Genomic DNA, 22,325 nt, shown 5'->3' on the forward strand with positions numbered 1-22,325 from the left:
GAGACTACCATTTCCATTCGTGTTGGAAGCCCTTTTCAGTTTTTAACGCGAGAGCGTTAAGGAGCTCGTGTCGCAGAAAAGCCGGTGTCGGCGGCGTTGGTCGTGAGCGATAAATCCCAGCAGGCATTTCACGAATAAAAAACAACTTGCAAGATGGACTGGGTGGGAATCGAACCAGGGTCTCCGGAGTGTGAGACGGAGACACTACCAGTCAGCCACGAGTTCTATGCTTCAAAGCGGTTCACAAGCGCCTCTAGTGAATGCGGTGTGGCCTTAGAAACGAGCTGTTTCTAAGGCTCAGGCGTGCGTCGCTTGCTCAGGCGCACCTTTTGTTGCCGCGCCGAACGCTGCGTTGCTCGACGCTCACCGCGTCCGATGCGGGGCGCGTAGTCGCTGTGCCGTAGCCCATTGTATTACACCCCTTGGCGGGTCGACGGGAACGCTGTCGCGTTCCACTCTTGAAGGTGAAGCTTAAGCGTCCTGCAATTTTTTCCTTGGTTGCTTCCAGTCTTTCTTCTACCGCATTCCGTGCATCACACCACATATTGAGCTCATATGTCAGCTATTCAATCCGCTTCACAAGCTCATCCTTGACATAGTCTATTCTCTTTAGGCTAGCATGTACATTGCGGTGTCTGCCCACTGGCTCAATTTCCTCGCCCTTCTCAACGTTCCCCTAGGATACCTTGAGAGACTCCCCGCATGTTGCACGATTAGCCCCTTTCCCGCCTCATGTTTAACTTGGCTTTTTCTCATGCCGAAACCGAAACTTTCAAAGCACATACTTACAAGCAAAGGCTGATGACTTAGGCTAGAACGATTTGTGCAGCTGCTGCAGCCTACGCGATTCCAGACAATCAATCGTGATATTTTTTTTTATGTATCACTGACAAAGTCCCAGGCTTCTAAGCACAGGCATACCCAGCTGCGTAAGTTTTGCAGCCATAATGCAATAATGGGGATTAGTTTATTGATTTGTGGGTCCATATTGTGCAGCGAAGAAAAAGGCGACAATATCGGACGCCTTCTGCGTTATCTTTGTTGATACCGAAGAGCTCAAGATTAGGAAGCTCTGCAACAGGTTCCTCTTTCTTTACGAGTACTCGCATACAATCATCATTTATACCATACTATGTTCTTTGGAACTTTAGGAAATATTCCATTTTTGTTTTCGGAAAGAATTTTGATAGCGTATTTGTTCTCATCACCATGATTTCTTTTGCTCTGCTTTTGTGTGCACGGAATGGTGATGTGCTGGTATTGTAAAAAATTGGAGGACGCTTAATCTTCGCCTTCAAGAGTGGAACGCGACAGCCTTCCCGTCGACCCGCTAAGGGGTGTAAGGCAATGGGCTATGGCGCTGCGTCTACGCGCCCCGCATCGGACGCGGTGAGCGTCGAGCAACGCAGCGTTTGGCGCGGCAACGAAATGTGCGCCTGAGCAAGCGACGCACGCCTGAGCCTTAGAAACAGCTCGTTTCTAAGGCAACACCGCATTCTCTAGAGGCGCTTTTGTACCGCTTTGAAGCATCGAACTGGTGGCGTCTTGGCTACCGAAGTGGAAGGACGTGATATCATGTGCTCCGAAGGAGCGGTATCAGCGGCCCATCTTGGTCGCGGAAACAGGAATGTTGATGAAGACAGCCAGGATTACCAAGTGATGCTGCCCCAACTGCCGAAAGGCCGGATTGTTTTTAATACTGTGTTTTGCATGGCGATATCCGTGCTCGGCCGTATAGAGTTGAGGACTACCGTGACGCCCTGGCCAGCTTGAAAGTGCTCCGCGAGGTTGTCGCCTTGGGAGCTTTCGAAATGAACCACGTGTGGGCCGTAACAATGAAGAGCTCGGAAGCCGTCAACAAACTGCTAACAGCTGCAACAATTACTGTCAAGGGCCGGCGATGCCTGGTGGTCGATCCCCACAACCAAGACCTACGTCTTAAAATGCACTGGGTCCTCCACAACGTCAGCGATGAAGATGTACGCGAGACCTTAGCGCCGCACGGCGAAGTTACGGAAGTCTCGCGAGAGCGCTGGCGCGCACAGGGCGTGACAGACAAGGGCTCCATTACGCGTCTGGTGAATCTCAAGTTGAAGCCTGGTGTTAAAAGTGATGATATCCCGCACCAGCTGCGTGTTGCAGGAGAGCCTGCTTTATTAGTGGTGCCTGGAAGGCCACCGCTTTGTTTGCGCTGCCAGGGTCATGTTCGCAGAGAGTGCCGGGTGGCACGATGAGCGCGCTGCAAACGTTTCGGTCATGACGAAAGTCAGTGTGCGCCTACATACGCGAACGTCACAGGGCCCATAAGGAGTACTGACTCTTCTGAGCTCGTCATGGACGAGGCAGAAGCTGAGGAAACGGCGGCAGTAGTAAACGCGAAGTTGGAACCACAGCCAACGCCCCCGGCAACGGTCCCCGCCCCCTTGCAGCGAGCCGTTACTTCGGTGCCCAGCGAACAGCAGCCACTGCAAGAAAGGCAGTCTGACCTGTCAAAGGACGCGCTGCACCGGTCGAAAAATGCCAAGGAAGTCGCAGCAACATCGACGGATCCCAACGCGCCGAGCGCAATGGAGACCGACGTGACTTCATCGTCGAATAAGGGGGCGCACATCGAGATGGTGGAATGCGACGACCCGGGTGGTGGCCTGAATGCCGAGGAGCCGCCTGCTCAAGCGGCACCGGTACGACGCTCACCATTCAGGCCTGAAGCCCAGCGTTCCCCCAGATAAACGCGAGGCGGACGCGGCGCCGAAGTAGGCGCTGGGGTCTGCACTTCACGGGTGCCTGTACAACATGCCGCGCAAGATTTTCAAGTGCACGGACGGCAATGGATTGTCGCGCCGGCAACCGTCTGACGAAGAGGGTTCAGATGTGCCAGACATGACAGTGCAAGGAATGGCCGCCTGCAATGATACGAATGCTGTGCGGTCGTGTACAGAGGTGAGCGCTGTGCGACCCGTTTGCTCCTCACATAATATGCACGGTGAGACTGAAAAGCCAATGCGAGTAGCCACACTGAATGTCAGGGGCTTAGCGGCCCGGAGAAGGCAGTACCAAGTGAGCCGCCTGTTTTTGGAAAATGACTTAGATCTAGTCGCAGTGCAAGAAACTAAAATCGAGAGTGAGGATAAGACGGCCCGCATGGTGGGAACCTTTCGAACGCGCTACAATGTTTGTATTTGTCATGCTGTGGGTACATCTGGTGGTTGTGCGATATTCATTCGTAATAACATAGGCATCTCTGATGTGAGCACAGTTATCTCGGAAGCAGGACGTTTGCTTATTATAGACCTTTTATTTTCTGGTCACCCCTGGCGAGTGATCTGTCTTTATGCACCGAATAGCGCGACTGAGCGCGTAGCCTTCTTCGAAAGAATCGAGTGTTATCGCAGTGTTCGAAACGTATTGTTATGCTTGGTGATTTCAATTGTGTGCTGATGGCAGAGGACAGAGCTAAAGTTGTACTTTGCCGCGACAAAAGTGCAAAGGTACTAGATGCACTAATCCAAGAGAATGATTTGGAGGACCTGTGCTGGCTGCTTTCAAATGGAAATCGACCCGTGTTCACACACTTCCAGCGTGGCAGCAGTGCGCGGCTCGATAGAGTGTACGCCACGGTTGACTTTGTGAGCATGTGCACTAAGTGTGAAGTATAGCATGTCTCTTTTAGTGATCACAATCTTGTAATGGTGACAGTTGGGGGCAAGAAAAAGAAAACGCAATTCAATTGGCAGTTATGGAAGTTTAATGTTAAATTACTGGGTGACGAGATATTTAACGAAAAAGTAAAGAAAAAAATAGAAAGCATGGCCGGCATTGCAGCAAAGTCGCGTGCGGCTGAATGGGACCAATTCAAGAACGAAGTCAAATTGATAGCTATCGAAAGGGGAACACTGCTCCGTCATAAAGAAAGGGAAAAAACCGAGGAATTGCAATGCCAGCTTGATTTTATGATCAGCATGGAAGCCTCAAATGCTGGGATATACGGTAAAGACATCTGTGAAGTTAAGGGTGAGCTCGAAGCTATGGACGTCGAAAAGTATCGATCAGCAGTAATAAGGGCGCGAGCTGAGAAGATCTGGTTGGGGGAAACTCCTAATAAGCGCGCATTGTGTGACGAAAGGAGATATGCAACACAAAATGAGATCAGAAAAATTACGTATCAGAACACTATTACCAGTGACATTGAAGAAATTGAACGTGCATTTGTCGAGCACTATGAGAACTTAATAGGTGTAAAAAGAAGTGGGAGCATTCCGCTGACACAGGATACCCTTGATTTAATGCCACGGTTAGATGGTGATACTCGAGCCCTTTTAGAGAAACCCATTAGCGTAGGCGAAATAAAACAGGCGATAACTGAACTACCGCTGGGGAAGACACCTGCGCCAGACGGCCTCGGTGCCGCATTCTACAAAGCTTATGCCGATGAACTGGGGCCCATTTTACACGCAGTCATCACGGAGGCGTACGAAACGAAAGAAATGCCGCTCTCTTTCTGTGCTGCTCACGTGGTGCTGATTCCTAAATCCGACGGCCATGCTACGCTGCTATCTGTGGGCGCGTACCGTCCGATAACGCTCACGAACACCGACTACAAAGTTTATAGTAAAGTGCTGGCAAAACGACTGCAGAGCGTCATCAAATTTCTAGTCGGACCACACCAGACATGTGGCATAAAAGGTCGCTCTATCTCTACAAATGTGCATGTAGCCCGTAGTATTCTTGAGTGCTGTGACATTTTTGGCGGACGGGTCGCTACGTTGCAGGTGGACTTAGCAAAGGCATTTGACCGTGTGTCGCATGAAGCTCTTCTTTGTATCCTTGAACACGTTAACATAGGCACAGTTATACTCGATGGTCTAAAAATGGTATACAATGACTGCATAGTAAACATGGTGCTGAATAAGACACTAACTGAGAACATTAAACTCAGATCATCAGTGAGGCAAGGTTGTCCATTGTCACCGCTGCTCTTTGCAATTTATTTAGAGCCTTTCTCTTTATCTCTAATAAGTAAAGAAAAAATCAATGGTTGTAAGCTTGAATCGTCCCATGTTGAAGTGCTTGCATATGCTGATGACGTCGCAATCTTTTGTACAGATCGCCAAAGTGTACTTGAGGCGATAAGCGATTCTAAAAGATATTGCAGGCAAACCGGATGCGAGATCAATTGGGACAAGAGCATCAAATTTTGGCACGGAAGTTGGGACAACACACCATCTGTCTTTGCAAATTTACAATGGACTGTGTCTCCTTCGATATATTTGGGGGTGCCGCTTGAGCACTACGAGAGTGCCGCGCAGTACTGGGACGAAGAGACGTCGCGCGTAAAAGAGAAAACCGGAGGATGACAGGGTCGTGATTTGTCAATGTTTGCAAGGGCAACAGTTTCTGATTTGTTTTTAATTGCCAAAGTGGGATATGTCCTCCAATTTTTGTCGATGACCCATGTGAATGTACAGAAAATACACAGAGTATTTGCTGTTTTTATCTGGGGTTCCACTTGGGAAAGGGTCAGCGGTACCAACTTGTTTCGTCCTGTTCGAGATGGTGGTCTTGGATTGTCGCATTTGTTCTTACGACAGATTGTTTCTCGTTTTATCTTCTTGCGAGATCAAAGTGACTCATTCTTGCGTACGATGATCCAGATCCGTTTGAAAAGCGTTTTGCCTGAATTTATTGTCTAGTGCACAGCCTGTACACTATCGGCTTAAAGGCTACTTGCGAGAGGTAGTCGACTCCCTTCGAATATTAAAAGCTCGGTTTTCCCTTCAGTACCTGAGCACAGTAACAAGAAAGAAACTTTACTAGGATTTAGTTGAAGTTATCATGCCAGTGCCATTGTACCGAATGAAATACTATGGAGGCCCAGGACAAGATGTTTTAAAAAGAGTTAAAAGGATGCCAGTGAGAGCAAGCGTAAAGTCGTTCTTCTTTAAATTGCATACATCTACCCTTCCGGTCAAAACATGGATAGCCGACAAAGGAATATTTGTACCATGGACGACAAACTGTGCGCTATGTAACAAGACGGAGACCATTGAGCACGCTTTCATTGAGTGCTGGGATGCAATTTTTTATTGGGACGTCTTGCAAAGAACTCTTAAAAAGGAACTGCCGATAACAGCACAGGGTATACGTTTCCTGCCGGTAGACAGCCATCAGGGCTTTCCGTACGACATGATAATGCTCCTGGGCCTCCATAGTCTTTGGAAGACACGGATGGCGGTAACGCACGCCGATGTGAATGCGCGCTCAGCACGAGAAAATTTTGGTGAAAGCATTCTTTTCATACGTGAGATATATCGTGCACAGGCAGAGCCGCCTGACTGGTTGGGTATTCTTGATGAATTAGTGAATTTCAAGAAATTTTAGCTTGTCCCGTTGGTCCAAGTAGGCCAACGTGTTTTTATGTATGTATGTCATTTTGTGAATAAAAAAAAACTCGTGGTTCAGTGGTAGCGTCTCCGTCTTACACTCCGGAGATCCTGGTTCGATTCCCACCCAGCCCATCTTGCAAGTTATTTTTTATTCATGAAGTGCCTGCTGGGATTTATCGCTCACGGCCAACGCCGCCGACACCGACGCCGACGACACCGGCTTTTCTGCGACACGAGCTCCTTAACGCTGTCGCATTAAAATGCGATAGTAACTTTAGCTACAAACTTGAAGAATTAAGAGTGCTTACTGATGAATATGGAATAAAGCCGCAGTGCACTCCTCCTAGAAAAATCCGCGCACATAGTCACTATGGCAAACAATCTTCACCAATGGTTCAAGTGGGACCTAATGCTCTAAATTTCAAAGTGATTAACCTTGATGTTTTGTTTTTAATTCCTTTAAATGTACTTGCCAACAATTGCCATCAAATTCCACCTTCTACTAAGCCACCTTCTAAAATGCGGGCCCGCTGGGCAAAGCTACCTTTTTCACGTACTTCAGAGACCAGTTTGCGGAAACAGAAAACGTGTGGCAGGTCATGGGATCAACACAAGTGATCGAGCTGCCTGGACAATATTTTCTACGAGAAAACGTGTCAAATTATGTACCTGGTCTAATGGTTTCTACTGCCGCCAGTTGCGCGTCTCTATTTCTCTAGCCACGCCCGTTGATGTGCCAACATAAATGTGTAAAATAACAAATTGAGCAAGCTAACCGAAAAAAAAAAAAACAAAGCGACGGATGGACAAGGCATGAAACATCAAAGAGTAGTCATTTCAAAAACGTGGCATAGACATTTGCCCCAGGGGTTTCGTTACCGCTGTTATCAGCGAGAATGCCAAACATGGAGAGGGCGCATCGAAGGACAGCACTATATACCGCATCACGACAATGATACGCGCAAGTACACAAACTTGGCGGCGACTTTGCGGTCGCCACTTTCTTTTCGCCCAGGTTTACTTAAATGCGTTTAGTGGTGAAATCATCACGATGGCATACTTTAGTACACGATCAGGCTACGTAGTGGATAGCGAAGTATACGTTGTAAAGAAAAAAGCAGATGACTAGCATTTTTCTATATCACAAACGAAAATTTAGTTTTAAAGACTTACGCTGCGGATATTTCTTATAAATAACGTTGGATCAGTATTTGCGTAAGCGAAATTCTCTTTGGGAAGTAAGCGAAAGTTGTGCAAGGATCCCAGGGCAAGGACTGAGTTTGTGTAGCCTAGCAAGAGGGCGCGATTCGTTATGCTGTCGGCTCCATTGGCGAAGTCCCTGCCAACTCCTTATGCTACGATGTCCTTCTCACGTGAAAATACTTATGAAAGTTTACCAAGCATGAGACATGTTCTCTGGCGATTGCTTTCGAAAAAAACAAAATTCAGTGCGAGATCATTGCCTGGCCGAAAAAAGCCGATCAACTGATTGGCGGGTTGAGCACTGCATCAAGCAAAGGCGATAATATAGCCGAAAGTGATCGTCCAAGAAAACGTCCGCAGTTCAGGCAGTCAGATGCTTCTGCTTATGCTCTTTGACTTGCAGCACTTACATAAGCACATGATGCAATTACAGGGTGGGTGCCGCAAAGCTATCTATAAATGAACAGGACGTGAACTATCTATGCTATAGCTGTCTCTAAGCACCGGATGCAGCCTAATTTATGGTTTGTTTCTTCAGAAGAAAAACAGGTTAGGGCGAACAGCGTAACATTATTGCTTGATGGCATCATCTTACCTTAGTAACGAAAGTGGCCAACGTTGCAAAGAGAATAAAACGCTAAAAATGCTTGGATTGACATCAACTTCCTGTGGGAGGATACTGGAAGCTAATTAAATTATTTACTTTCAAAAGAAATTAGCTAAACTTTGGTCTGGATAGGAATCGCACCCGGGCCTTCGTGATGCGAGACGAGCATGCTTTCCCGACGCTATGGCGGCTCCACGATTCTCGTTGACTGAACGTGTGCCTAGTGCGTTCGTCGTTCGGCACGTCACAGCGAAGCCAATGCGGAGGAGAGGGCGCCACGTCATGAGTGCATAAAACAAGCGTATACCGTACAATGCAATAATGTCCTATTGAGCGTCCTGAGCGATCTTACAAGTTACGAACGCCTCACGGGAAGCGAGCGCGTTGAGACGTTTCGCGTGGTTTGATTTGGCCTTACCGAGGCGCAGTTAGAACGCAGTCGAGAGCTTATGCCTCAGGGGCCACTGAGTATGTAGGACTCCTCAGTGACCCCTGGCGCCAATTTTAGTCAGTGGCCATCACAACAAACAGCTCTCCTACACTTTTACCAAACTGAAAACTCCTCCCTCGATACATGTTCATGTATTGTAAGATGTCAGCTGGATTAGTGCCTTGTGTATTTCGATTCCGGGCGATATAACTTCAACCATCTTTTTCTACGCAAAGTGACGTATGCAAAGACAAGTTTATTGAACCGATGCAACGTTATACTTAAGCTCTACCGAAGCTTTTTGACGTGTTTCGTCGCTTCCAACAGTGATACTCTTACAAGCGCAAGAGCCAGCGCTAATCACGATGTATAGCGACTGTTCCACTGCCAATGGAACGACAGCGGTCGCGTAAAGTGCGCCCTTGCTAAGTAGCCTGAACTTTGCGGACAAGCAGGATTCCTGTGATACCTTTCTGCTCAATGTATGGGAAACATCCGAAGCTTAAATAAGTAATCTAAAATTTATTTCGCCTTTGAGAAAATGTTGTTCTAAGTCGATGAATACGCATTCCTTAAATGTACTGATGTTAACATGTTTGGGCAAGGTGTGCATCACAGCGCAATAAGAAGCTCTGCTAACGTTAAGGTTACTCTGCTCAATGTGGACGAGTTCTAGCCGAATGTTCTTTTGAATGACTGATTCGTTTAAATATTTCTTTTTAATGATCAAAAGTGAAAGATGGGCGAGTTGATTGGAAGTATGACTAGATACAGAGGGGGAAACAAGCTACGGCACAACACAAGGCTAACTGAAAGTTTATCGAAAAGGATATAGACTTTACAAACACGTCATGTCCTACGTCATCAAACTTTGTAAACAAGAACAGGTAAAAAAATACGAGTAATAAGCGGTGTTAGAAAAAAACTGCCAAGTGTTAAGTCGCATCAAGAAAAGAGATTTCAGTGTCATGATGCGCTATAAAATCATGACAGACACATGCTGCCCCCTTTTTCTTTATCTCGTGGGCCTCTACAATATCTCTTGCTCTCTTTTTGTGCTTATACAGGACTAATGTATTTCCAAACTGGGGTTTGCATTACCTTGAGAATTGGAGTTGCTTACGTCATTCGAGGAGCATTCAAATTCCACGGAAGGGATGCGAACACGTATCTCGCAGTGCACGTAAGAGACTGCAATTCACAAGGTAAGTGCACACCCCAGTTTGTAAATACATCACTCCTGCATAAGCACAAAAACAGAACAAGAGATATTGTAGAGGCCCACGAGATAAAGAAAAACGAGGCAAGTTGCGTGAGTCATGCTTCTACAGCGCTTCACGTAACTGAAATATTTTTTCTTGATGGGACTTAATAGGGGGCAGTTCTTGGGATGGTAACTCCAATAAATAGTCATGCTTTTTTTAACTGCTCTATTTATGACGTTGGGCGACGTCTGCTGATGTATGACATGTCGGGTTTATAAAGTCTTAAACATTTACAATGAACTTTCAGTTGCAAGTAACGCAGTGCCCTATCTTGTGCCTTAGCACACGACCCAGTAGTTCACGCTCAGAATATAGTCATTGTTTTTAATCCTTTGAAATATTCGTAAGTAATTTTACAACGAAGTTTTTTATTGTAGGTAGAAGCGTTCGAGAACGTTAGACGTGTTTTTTGTGCGTATTGAGAGAATGAAATATATCACGGAGATTTCTGCACTGTACGTAGTACGGCTCTGGCAAAATTGTTTGTAGATTTCTTTAAGCCTAAGAAACGTTCTGCTATTCAAACTCGCGAATTTCATTTCATTTCATTTCATTTTATTACCTTAAAGACCCACGAGGGGTATTACATAAGGGGTGGGTACATATATTTTGGTTAGCGAGTGTTAACACGATGAAACATGATTGGTAACATTATCGGCAAAGTTGGATGAGCACGTGATGGCTGCGATGTCGTTGGGTAGGTCGTTCCAGTCTGCTGCAGTACGGGAGAAAAATGATGCGGCAAAAGTGGTAGTTCGGGCACGAGGTCGGGAAACTTGAAGCGGATGACGAGTGCGATGAGATATGCGGGCTGGAGGGACGATGTAGGGTGGGCGACCTAGTGAACTATGGAAAAACTTAGAGGCTAAGAAAAAGCAAATAATACTTTACAGTACAAAAATTGGGTTCCATTATTCTTCCACTCAATAATGATTCTCTCAAACAATGCAAATACAGGGTCCGAGGTTAAGTCTGCTACAACAATGTGTAAGCCCGCGACCGAAATATCCGATAACTGTTCGAAGCGATGGCAGGAGCCGAACAAGCTCTTTTCTTATTCATCTTCCATCTTCTAATCTCGCAGCTCGCAGCATGGCGCACGAATGAGACAGACACACCGGAGCACGCCATATGTAGAAAGGGGGCCGAGGAAGGTGCCGATAGCTGCTAGAGGACTTGCCCCCTTTTAGGAGACGAGCTCTAGAGTGGTGCCCAAGAAACAGCCTTTTATTCTCGTGGTCAGGAAGGCGCGTTCTTTCAGCGGTTGTAAAGTTGTTGAAACTGGATAATGATGGCGAGGTTGCTAGGTAGGCTGGTTCCACCCTGATATTCGCCACAGCTGCTTAACATCCGTGGAGGTCGATGGTAAAAGTGTTTTTTAGTTAGCTTGAGTACCCGGAAAGGGCCATCATAGGGAGGTGTGAGATATGGTCGGAAGGCTTCATACCGTACGAAAACGTGGCTCGCTGTAGGCATGTATTTGCCTCCAAAAATATTGCTCTTGTTTTCTTGTGTGAGCTGTGCGCTGCTCAACCTTTACGATTAAGCGACATGTATAACGAATTATTCCGGAGGCCCCAAGCACTGGTACGTATACGTCACGTCCCACATAGCACGACCTGGAGCAGTTGTGTGTGCACTAGCTTCCGTTCGGCCGCTAGAATTCATAAGTTTCTTCCTTGCGTGGCGAGCAGGAGCGTCTAAGTTTGTCCCAGTCTCACCTCGTGGCAGCTAACGCATTGGGACGCTTTGTTAAACTGCTACCCCTTCTTCGGGGTCGGCGCTCATTCCCAAGTCACTCCCTCGTAGCAGAAAGCTACGAAGGCGCTGCGAGACATTGTACCGCCTTCTGTTTCGGTACATGTACATTTCTTTGTACAGGTATATTTGTTGTGGAGTGAAAAATTCACCGACAATTACGGTACTTCCTAATGCCAAGTCTATGCGTGTTTTCATTTTGCAGTGTATTGGCTGGCGCGGACAATGTCTCTCGTGCGGCAGATTGCAAACCGGGCGAAGCGTAGGGCGACTACCTCGTTAATTTGGAGAGTGCGAGAGGCGGCACGTGGCTTACGCTTAGGCGCGATTCACAGCAGTCGCACACGTAGACATCCGCTCATGCAGCGCTTTGTTTTTTTTTAATATTATATCGGTGGGCACATTCTGCCCATGCCATGGGTGAACAGACCACAGCGCACTATTTTGTATTCATCTCGTAGTGGTAGCCCCTGTCGAGCCCGTCTTGCGTGGAACTACGCTTTTCTTGTCACGCTTTCGCCATACCCTCCTCCTCCGCTTTCAGCTTCATGGTTCCTCTGCACTTTCCTTCTCACGCTGTCTTCGCTATCGGCGTCTTTCGTGCCCTGCTGCGCTTCGCGTTGACTCTTGTATTCTGCGCTGTGCTCGTTCACTCGGTTACATTGACGCCGACGCTGAACGCGGGAACCGGTAACTAAGAGCTGCGCACTACAGTTATGGACAAAGAAACGAGAAGTGCATATCCCTCCTTTGTTTCTTGAGCTGCTTTGCCGATCGCACATTTGCCGGTAAGTCCCGTTCGCTGTTTGTTGTAATTACTTTTATCTTTGCAATGATTCGTAATTCTTAATGTCTTAGAAACTACCCCAATCTTTAGTCGCGGTAGCTTTCACACATCTTAGCGTGACGAATGCAGTCCGTGACGGCAAGTGGGAACACGCAGGCGCATTTCCATTCGACATCGATGCACAGCAAGCCGCATGTGGCGGACGCCACTAGAGTTGTGAAGCACGGCGAAGGAGAATATACCCTAAAAGAAGTCTGATGCACTGAGAAGACGGCCAAATGGCGAGTACTAATCTGAGCTTTCACCTTCGTAGCCCGAGCTTCGCAACCGTTAAAGATGCGTTGGCGAGAACAGCTAATTCCCATGGGACACGAAGCTCTTCCGCATGAATGGCTCCTTTAGAAATGTTGTAAGTTCTAGACCATAGCAAAGCAGCATCACAGCGATTGAAGCACGCACTGGGAGCGCATGGATGCCACGGTCAATTCCTTTCTTTTCTTTTCTTTTTTTTCCGCCACAGGAGAGCTCTACGTGATCTGCCTGGGACCAAATGTAGTCACAATGCGTCACAAAGGTTCTCGCTTTCACTGCATACCCCGATGCATCAGCTTGGCATCCCCAGTGCTTAGTCGGTGTGAAACGCGCCGCCGAGCATGTCCTTCGAGTATCGCGTTTCAAATGCACAGAACTGCACGTACTGTTTACCTACAGAAAACGCGAAGCCAGTCTTTTATTCGTTCGATCTGGGTAGGCCGCAGTGACAAACGACGAATAAAGTGAACGGCCTAAGCAGGTACAGTCATACTTCAGTAACTGTTCGTGTACCCAGAAACGCAACATGTTTGATCACAGTTGGTTTGACGCGGCTCATAGGCAAAGTAAAACAGAATGAAACAACGGAACGCGTTAACTTAACGTAGCTGGCGGCAGAGCCTGCTGAGCCCCGCCCGACCGCCACATGCCACTGCATTTGTGATGCCACCGCATGAAGGCGCCACCATTCCAAACTGATCCCGCGCCCAATGCCTATTGGTTGGTTAAGAACTGCGCCCCGCGAAGGTCATAATGACGCCGAAAGTGATTGTCTGACAATACTTCCCCAGTATGGGAAGGCTGATGTTTCTGCTATTTGACTTGCACTATTCACAAAAGCAAATCATTCGGTTACAGAGTCAGTGCCTCAAACCTATCTATAGCTGAGCTACAGTTCTTACTGAGCCCCGAACACGGCCTTACTTGTAGTTTTGTCTTTAGAATGTGAAAGTATTAAGGCACACAGTGGATTATTCATGCTAAAGCTTTACATGCTTCATAAGGTGGAAAATCGTCGTAGTCAGGGCGTGACTTAATGATCGTACCAAAAATGGCCGACGGGCCAAAGAGGAAAACACGCAAAAAGAGTGCTCAGAATGACGTCGTTTCTCAGGGAGGTTCCTGTAAACGACGTAAATTAATGCCCTCGACAAGACAATTCAATAAATTTTGGTACGGGGGACAATTGAAATAGGGCCTCCGTTATGGGAAACGAGCATGCTTCCCTGACGCCACGACGGCACCACGGCTCTGGTTGACTAAAGGTGTGCCTACTGTGTGCGTCAATGCGCACGTCAATGCGCAAACAGTAAATACGTCCCGCTATAGTATTACCGCCGACCATTTGTTGCCGCGAGCATCGAAAAAAGAAGAGAATATGAAATTAGGTTAACCGAACTTGTTTCATATTTTTTTAATCTTTATTGGCAAAAGCAATAATATCTGCGTATAAATTAAATGTCACTTTGCCGCTTACTTCCGTTGCCTAGCGGCCGGGGCATCGGCGAATGACGAGCCAGGTGCAGGCGTCATTCGTCAGACACACCGCCTAAGCGAGTGGGACTGGCCACGCATCTGAGCGTTGGCCTGTTCGGTCTGGCAGTTTTCCTATTTTTGGATTTAGCCTGGTTTGGTGGGTTCCCGGCGAATTGTAACGTTCTTTCTGAACATCGACATGGCAGCACTGCACTACTAGACTACGGCAAGGTGAAAAATTTTGTTCGAAAGTCTGCACGCATTTCAAGCACCTAGGCTTACGGCACGCACCTATACGGTAGACTTGTGACGCAGTTAACGAAAAACAGCGCGGCCCTTGCAGGTCACTTAATTTGAATTAATGAATCGCACTGGGAGATGTTTGCGACGCTTTTTGTGAGCCCCAATATTATGTTACATATTTCGGTTGTATTTGGGCATGCTAGTCGCACAGCGTGCTGTGATGCAGTTTCACGTGTACTGAATCTTACTGCGACATGTTTTGGCGCTTTGCCCCAACATAATTGCGACTAATTTCATTCCTTTTTGGGGTACTTTTGCAGCGCAGTGGGCTCAGTCGTGGTGCGCAGTTAAGATTCGCGCTTTATTGCACTTTCTTTCGTTTCTTATGAGGCACGCTCGCCGCGCCTGTCGTGACGCAGCGATAAGCAGCTCGGCCATGGTGACAAAGTTAGTTTGGCGCGAACTTAATCTCACTGCGACAAGGTTGTGACATTTTTTATGGCCCCGCAACAGTTTAAGCTTTCTTTCGGTACTCACGCTTGTCGAAAACGCAGCGAGCAATTGCCGAGAGTGATAACACGGGAGTCTGTTGCTTGCGCCGGCAGAACGCGCCAAAGATAACGCCAAGGAGCTCAAACGCCAAGAACTTGTAACCCGAAAATTCTGTCTTCTGAACAAGGGCGCTATTCTGGACACGCATGGCGGCTGCACGGCCGCCATTATCCGCCATGTTTACTCTCTGATTGGCTGTCGAGAGGTCAGGTGTTTTGAAATTTGTGCCGGGAAGCGGAAGTATTGCAAAATGCAATTTTGCGTTTTCATCAAGATGACGAAACGTGACGTGGAGCTGCAAATTTTATGGACTAATACATTTTTTTGGTCCTTGGCAACTATGTTGCGATGTTAGCGCTTCAAAAAGAATGTGAGCGGTAGCGCGCAGAAGCCAGTGCAATGCATCTGCAATTGCGCGAATATGTGGTGGCGATCCATGAAGTGCGCCATGCCAGCTTGCTGATTGGCTGAAGGAATATCTCGTGAGGAGCGTTACAGGAAGGGCTGTTTGTAAACGTCATTTTGACGATGCGTGACGTTGCGCTGGGCCGCCATTGCTGAGATTTTCCGCCATAATTTTTGCTGCGACGAGCCGCGCGAATTATGCTAATGAGCAGCCATATGCAATGGCAGCCTAGAGGAATGCGTATCGCCACATTTTCCCCGTCGTTTGGCACCACGAAAATCTTTTGTTCATAACGCGTGCTCATAGTATTTGCATCACTCTCGGGTGGTGTTGACATTTGTGTTTGGGGCCATCATTTTTTAAAAGAACGCGTTTATACGAAATAATATTGGTTGAACATAGCAAAATTTCGGCAATGTTGTCCACTTTTCACTGCTGCATTTGTATTGTAATCAAGATTAATGCATTTTCGCACAATCAAAAGTTATGACAACGGCCTCTTTCTAATTTATAAAAAGAAATGTACGCAAGGCGGCGCCTTGAAGTTTCCTCCCGCACCAGCGAAATGAACAAGAGATGGCAGCGCCGGCGCTTGCGTCACGCTAGTGGATATCTCTGGCGCGCGCAACGCTATCGGTGATACTCAGCCGTTTCTCAGCCAGCCGAGTCGGGCTGAGTCACTTGCGTTTCACGAGATAGCGATGACGTGGCCCAGAACGTGCGCGCATCACCACTGGCAGGTCGCGTATGTTGTCTCAAGCAAGAAAACAAGCGCGTTGGCGCCAACCATGCGATGACTCATTCCATTTTCCTGGGACACGCATCCTAGCTATTGAAGCAGACGACGGCTTGTACGCAGCAGACGACGGAAGCGAGAAGCGTTTTTCACGGAATAATCATATGCTTTGAGATAGCTGCTTTATTTTTACTGCGGAGGAAAACTGTTTTGCTTTACTGGTAACGCTACATTCAGTGCCATCTTTTCAGTTTCTTAGGCGAAACGTCAAGTTGGCGTCACGTTACATAAGCAAAACTGGGCCACCAGCGCCATTTTGTTTGCGTCGCGCCTACGTCACGCACCGAAGAAAATGGCGGAATGTCCAGAATAGCGCCCCAACTGAAGACAGGCTTTGCACCCACGCATTTGTCTTGAGCGCGACTAGAAGGAATTTTGCGAGCGTCCAGCATGGTATGATGGAGAGCCTGTGTTGTAGCCACCTCTGTGTATTCGTAGCCTGCTAACGCGTCAGTTGTAGCCAAATCCTGGAACCGCGCAGCAGCCCGTGTATTCGGGCTATTACTGTGCAGGAAATAATGCCGGGGAAGAAGGGAATGCTTGGAAATAGAATGTTTTCGTGGTATATACGGTATTGTTTGGGAATGAGTCGGGTATTTTCTACGCCGTGTATGTAAAAGTCAACTGCTTTTGTTCGCAATGCCGGCCATTCACCGCTTTCGCACGCTTCGCCTCTACATGCATTCCTATATATTAATACCAAAATGACACTTGCTTGCAATTCTTTTTCAGCTTACGTCGTCTGGTACAACTTCCTGCGGGAACAACTGCGGCTTACCTGGTGCCACAACGTTGGATGAATGCACAAAAGCCCGCAACAAGCATTTATATAGCATAAAATAAACATCTCCTCATTTCACAAGGCATCTTCCGTCTTTATGAAATTGCACGTGTCACATATTCGCTGGAGACTTGTAAATAATGTTCACAATCAATTTTACTTTATAATAAACCAATTTTGCACGAAGACCGCGCACGCTTGAGCTTTAGAAACAAAAATTAAAAAAAAAAGACAGTGCAGCCGGCATGACGCATACCAGCTGCTCGTTCAAAACGCGCTTGCCCAAAACCGACACCGCAAGTGTGGTTCAGGTATTAACGCCAGCGGTTTGGTGCGCTGCAGTCGATTGGGCCGCTGGGCTCTATGTATGGGGGTGCCCGATCTTGTCGTATTCCTTTCTCTATGAGGCCGGAAGCCCAGCGATAGGAAGTTGCTAACCGAAACTGTTTCGCGCATTGGCGGCGTCGTAACAGTCGTATTTGTGCTTGTAAAGTAGCGTGTACTCCAACATTAACGCCTACGCTGGTTGCGAATGCTCCATACTTCGCGCTCAATGCGATAGCAGTGTGAACAAGCTACTTGCGCTTTGTGTGTTTGCGCTTACGATCCGTGGGCAAGATCTGTACGTGGTGCACGTAGTCTGAACGCTGTTTAATGGTTCAGGTCATAACGATGTCACAGTTTAGCGCTCGATTACACTAAGCGGTGGATTCCAAAATATACTTTGGAAATTAAGAAAAAAAGATAATAGCAGTTTTCAATGGGAAAAAAGAAAGGGTCCATATAAAGACTAAAGCTGCGGACATCTTACGTAAATATTATTTGATCACAGTTCGCATTTGCCCGGTACCCTTTGGGACGTAAGAGAAAGATACGTAAAGATCCCAGACCATCGATGGAGTTTGTGTAATATAGCATGAGTGCGCGTGTTGTTAGGCTGTGGCTCCTTTGACAGTGGGTCGCTGAAGTCTCCATCTTACTCCATACCATACGCATACAAGTCAACGCTGTGGAGGACTAGAGATACTTGCCGCAATGTCTTTATTCGCCCTTCGATATAGATAGGTACTTTTCAGCTGCAATCATGCGCAACTGTTTTTCATATCGGCTCGCTCTTGAATGAAACAGGGTTTAGCCCCTTGAAACAAACATAAATAAGCTATAAAGAAATGAGCAAGACTTGAAATACCTATGCTGTAGCTGTTGGCAAGCACTGAACACGACCTGAGTTGCAGTTTGTTTCTCTACAAGGTAAAAGTGTTAGAACGCAGAGCTGTTAATAATGTAAAAGCATTCTTGAACTCATTACATAAAAATTCGTCGTAGTCAGCGGCGTGACCTAATGATGGCACCAAAAATTGCCGGCGGCGCAATTAGTAAAACACGCCGAAAATGCTGGAATTGGCGTCCTTGATCAGGGAGGTTACGGAAAACAAAGCAAAAGATAATGGGGTTTCACGTGCCAAAACCACTTTCTGATTATGAGGCACGCTGCAGTGGAGGACTGCGGAAGTTTTTACCACCTGGGGTTTTTAAAGTGCACCTAAATCAAAGTACACGGGTGTTTTCGTATTTCACCCCCATCGAAATACGACCGCCGTGGCCGGGATTCGATCGCGCGACCTCGTTCTCAGCAGCCTGACACCATAGCCACTGAGCAACCACGGCGGGTAAAACAAAGTAAATTATTGCCATTGAATAAAAAACGGTAAATTTTTGTCTGCGTAAGAACCGAACCCGGGACTCCGGGACGGGAGACGCGCATGCTTCCATGACCCCTCCGTGGCTCCGCGGTTCTTGCTGAATAAAGGCGTGCCTAGAGTGTGTGTAATCACACCCGTCACACCGCGCCATCTTGCTGACTAGACGTCTGGCCTAGTGGGTTCGTCGTTAGACAAGTGGTGGCAAAGCCAAGTTGCAGGATGTGATGGCATGTTATGAGTGTATAAAATGGGTGTATGAAATACAAAGCATTATTGTCCAACTCAAGGCTGCTGCGCTGTCATTCGAGCGATGAACTCATCGTGGCCAAGCGAGCAGAATGAGACAGTTGGCGCGTTTGGTGTGGCCTTACCCAGATGTAGTATGAACGGAGGCGAGAGCTTGCGCGGACACGAAAAGCGTGGAAAAGGACACACCACCAAACAGAATATAGTGCCGGTGCATTGCCACCCGTAGTCAGTCTACAGTGTCCATGCCAATTTTTTTACCCGCTACCGTAGATTCCCCATCTGCAAATTCTCAGAAATATTGCTTGTCGCCGGGACGGAATCAAGCGCCGGAGGAAGAAGGCTTCTGGAGGTGGAGACGAGAATTGCCACGTTCGCGCGCTTTCAGTTTGTGCTTAGACTCCGCGATGCTTGCTGTACATGTTCGCGGCCTCTCTTTTTTTCTTTGTGTAGCAATATCCTCCTCCCCTGTATCACACCACGCTTCGCACCGTCGAGATCAATGTAGAGTCCGCGAGCAGGTTTGCCCTCTTTCCGTGTACGCTTCGACGCTTCGGTCACGCTTTGATACCATCTGGAGAGCTGAAGACGAACTCCTCGACGAAAGACTGATGATACACAGCTTCACTAAGTGGTGAAATTCTCGCAACCCGTCTGTGTCGGCATAACACTCGGGGGTGGGGGGGTGCCTATGGTGACATGTCGCATGACGTTCTGACGTACTGCCAGCGCAAGTTTTGAAGGTTTCGCGATGGCTGAGAAGTGTGACAGAATTTAGGTAAACGCAGATGATGCCATCTGTGGTATCATTCCAGTGGTTGCTACCATAGGTGCGATGATGTCTTGCATAGACATCGCAGTCGTCGTGTCCATGCGACGACGAGTGCGGAGCTGAAAACGAAAGGCGAAGTAGATCAAAACATCCGCTCCCAATATGCCCATACTTAAGCCTGCAACAATGAACACCCGTAGAAAGGTGTGTCAGAGACCCCAGTCGATGCTTAGAGAGGGCTGGCCATATCTGTCGACAGAAGAGCCGTTGGCTGCATTAACAGGCACGGTTTATCGGTTTTTCGGCAAGAAAGGAGGCTGACCTGTGTACTTGTGCCCACGAGAAATCGTTGCCACTCAATCCTGTCAGTAACGCGGAACAGGCCACTTATCGTACGGCAAGTCATCGGCACCATCGGTGACTCAGTGGCATGCTTGCCTGCCAACAGCAAGGGGAACGGCACTCGCGTTCTCTGGCACCAAATTTGTTTTGATATCAGCGGTGTGTCCGGCGACAGGGTCAGAACTGGTGTTGGTCCAAAAAGGAAATCTGGAATGGTAGTCGCTGTCGCGCTGACGACAGTGGGGCGATGACCGTACTACAGTATTGGCCCCCTGCATGTTCATAAACCATTTGCTGAAGGCGGGACTGCCGATCTTCGAGGTGCGACAGTGTAATGGTCGTTGATGCCAGAGTACCTCTTGCTGAATAGTCAGTCGTGCGGTCAGCCAGCTCTGCAAGAATTTCGAAGGAGATGTATTCTGGTGTGGTAGGCAAGGCAACCACCAGTCTCTGCTGCTGGTGCTGAAGGAACAGTTCACAAAGCAGCGGGATGTTCGCGTCCAGTCTGCAGTCACTGCGAAGCCATCGCATCTGGCGTAGAAGTTGCGAAAGTCAATGGCCGACAGTTGGCGACCTCCTCTTCGTTAATAAACTGCTGAATGCGCCTGCGCACACACACGGACTTTCGTTGCAGCACCATCGCTTTGAAGTTGGCATAGGGGGTTGTATCGTGTGGTGCGTCCGCGTCTTGGAACTCTTCAACCACGCCTGCGGGTAAAGCTAAGCCAACATGGAGAAACCTCGCGCCCTGCGAGGTTGAGTTTCGTAGGCTGAAGATGGACCTCCACCGAATTAAACCAGGCTGCAGAATTTTGTAGCCAAATAACGGTAGCTGAATCTGTAGCGTGGCGTGGCCCTCTACACTCGTCGGCCGTCTCTTGTTCGTAGCCTCGTCTTTGAAATAGCGCTCGCCTTTCAATTACGCCCAGGCCACAATGTTATAGGGACTGAGGTAAGGTCCACTAAAGGAATGTGCGAGTCAAAGGGCGTAAATGTCAGGAACGTTCTGACCGAGGACAGTGGCCTTAAATGCACTTTTTTATTCTGCTTCCATCTTCTTCTAATCAAGCAGCACGAGGCACGCGACGCACGTGCCCGCGCCATATATGAAAGAGGACAGAGGAAGATGACGACACCTGCTAGGCTAAAAAAAATAAAAATAAAATAAGTTTTCTCACCGCCCGATTCATGACTCATCCCTCGGAGTGCATAATTACTTAGGACTAGAACAAAAACGAAAGCTAGTAGGTGCAAAAAAGCAGTGAGACGGGCCATGATAAAAAAATACACACAGCATAACTATCACTGCATGACTGCAAAAGTTTATTTAAAGAAAGCACCAGCCATTTAAGCTTTGTCTAAAGAAGGCTGAGGCATTGAGCATCAAGATGAACCAACTCACCAAAGTGAACTTCCAGCAACTAGAACATGGTCTATTTAACAATATTCATGGTGTTTGACGTAATCATCGCTCCTTTGTTTTTCGGCATGCCACCTAGCGCCTGCACACCACAATAAAAAAAGGCTATTAATTTGGAGATAAAGTTCTTGGTCACGGCGCCGACTGTCGAAAGGTAAATTCATTCACAGTGAGACTTCATTTTCTTTTCAGTTTATCGGTTAGCTCAAACACCCATGGCCTCTAGGCGCATCGGCTTCTCCTGCATAAAACAATGCACAGTAGCCTTATTTTTGTTGATTTACCTTTGCATAGAGAAATTATAATTATTTGTGTGCCAAAAAAGCAGGAGGTACTGTAAGCACTTGCTGGTGCCGAATCTACTTATAGGTCCTACAAACATTTTATCGATCTCGAGAAATGCACTTGACGTTAAATATAATATTCAAAAGACACTTAGGAACAAAAAACACTACAACGGATTCAATAGAAGACGGCTTTTGCCAATCAGAGATCACTTGCGATCCACTGCACAGTGCCGCCGCTCCTTCAACAATGCCTTGCAACGGTACGGCAGAGCGGGGTGCTAGGCAGGACGTGCAACCTACTGAACGTCACCGTGACACGCACATTAAACTTTATTTTCGATGTTCACACAGATGCAGCTACTTTTGCTTTTCGCCACCGTGACGTGCAAAATTCCGAGGTTGTCCTACAACTTGTGGTTTTGCTCACGGTCTCTCATCTCTTTCCTCTGCTTCAATGTGCCAGATAGATACACGCGCCTGTTTACACGCAGGAATTGGCATGAGTAACCTATTCCCTTCCTCTCTAATTATTACGGCAAGTGCGCAACTACGGAGG

Source organism: Dermacentor andersoni, chromosome 11, assembly GCF_023375885.2.
Source record: "Dermacentor andersoni chromosome 11, qqDerAnde1_hic_scaffold, whole genome shotgun sequence".
Taxonomy (NCBI): Eukaryota; Metazoa; Arthropoda; class Arachnida; order Ixodida; family Ixodidae; genus Dermacentor; species Dermacentor andersoni.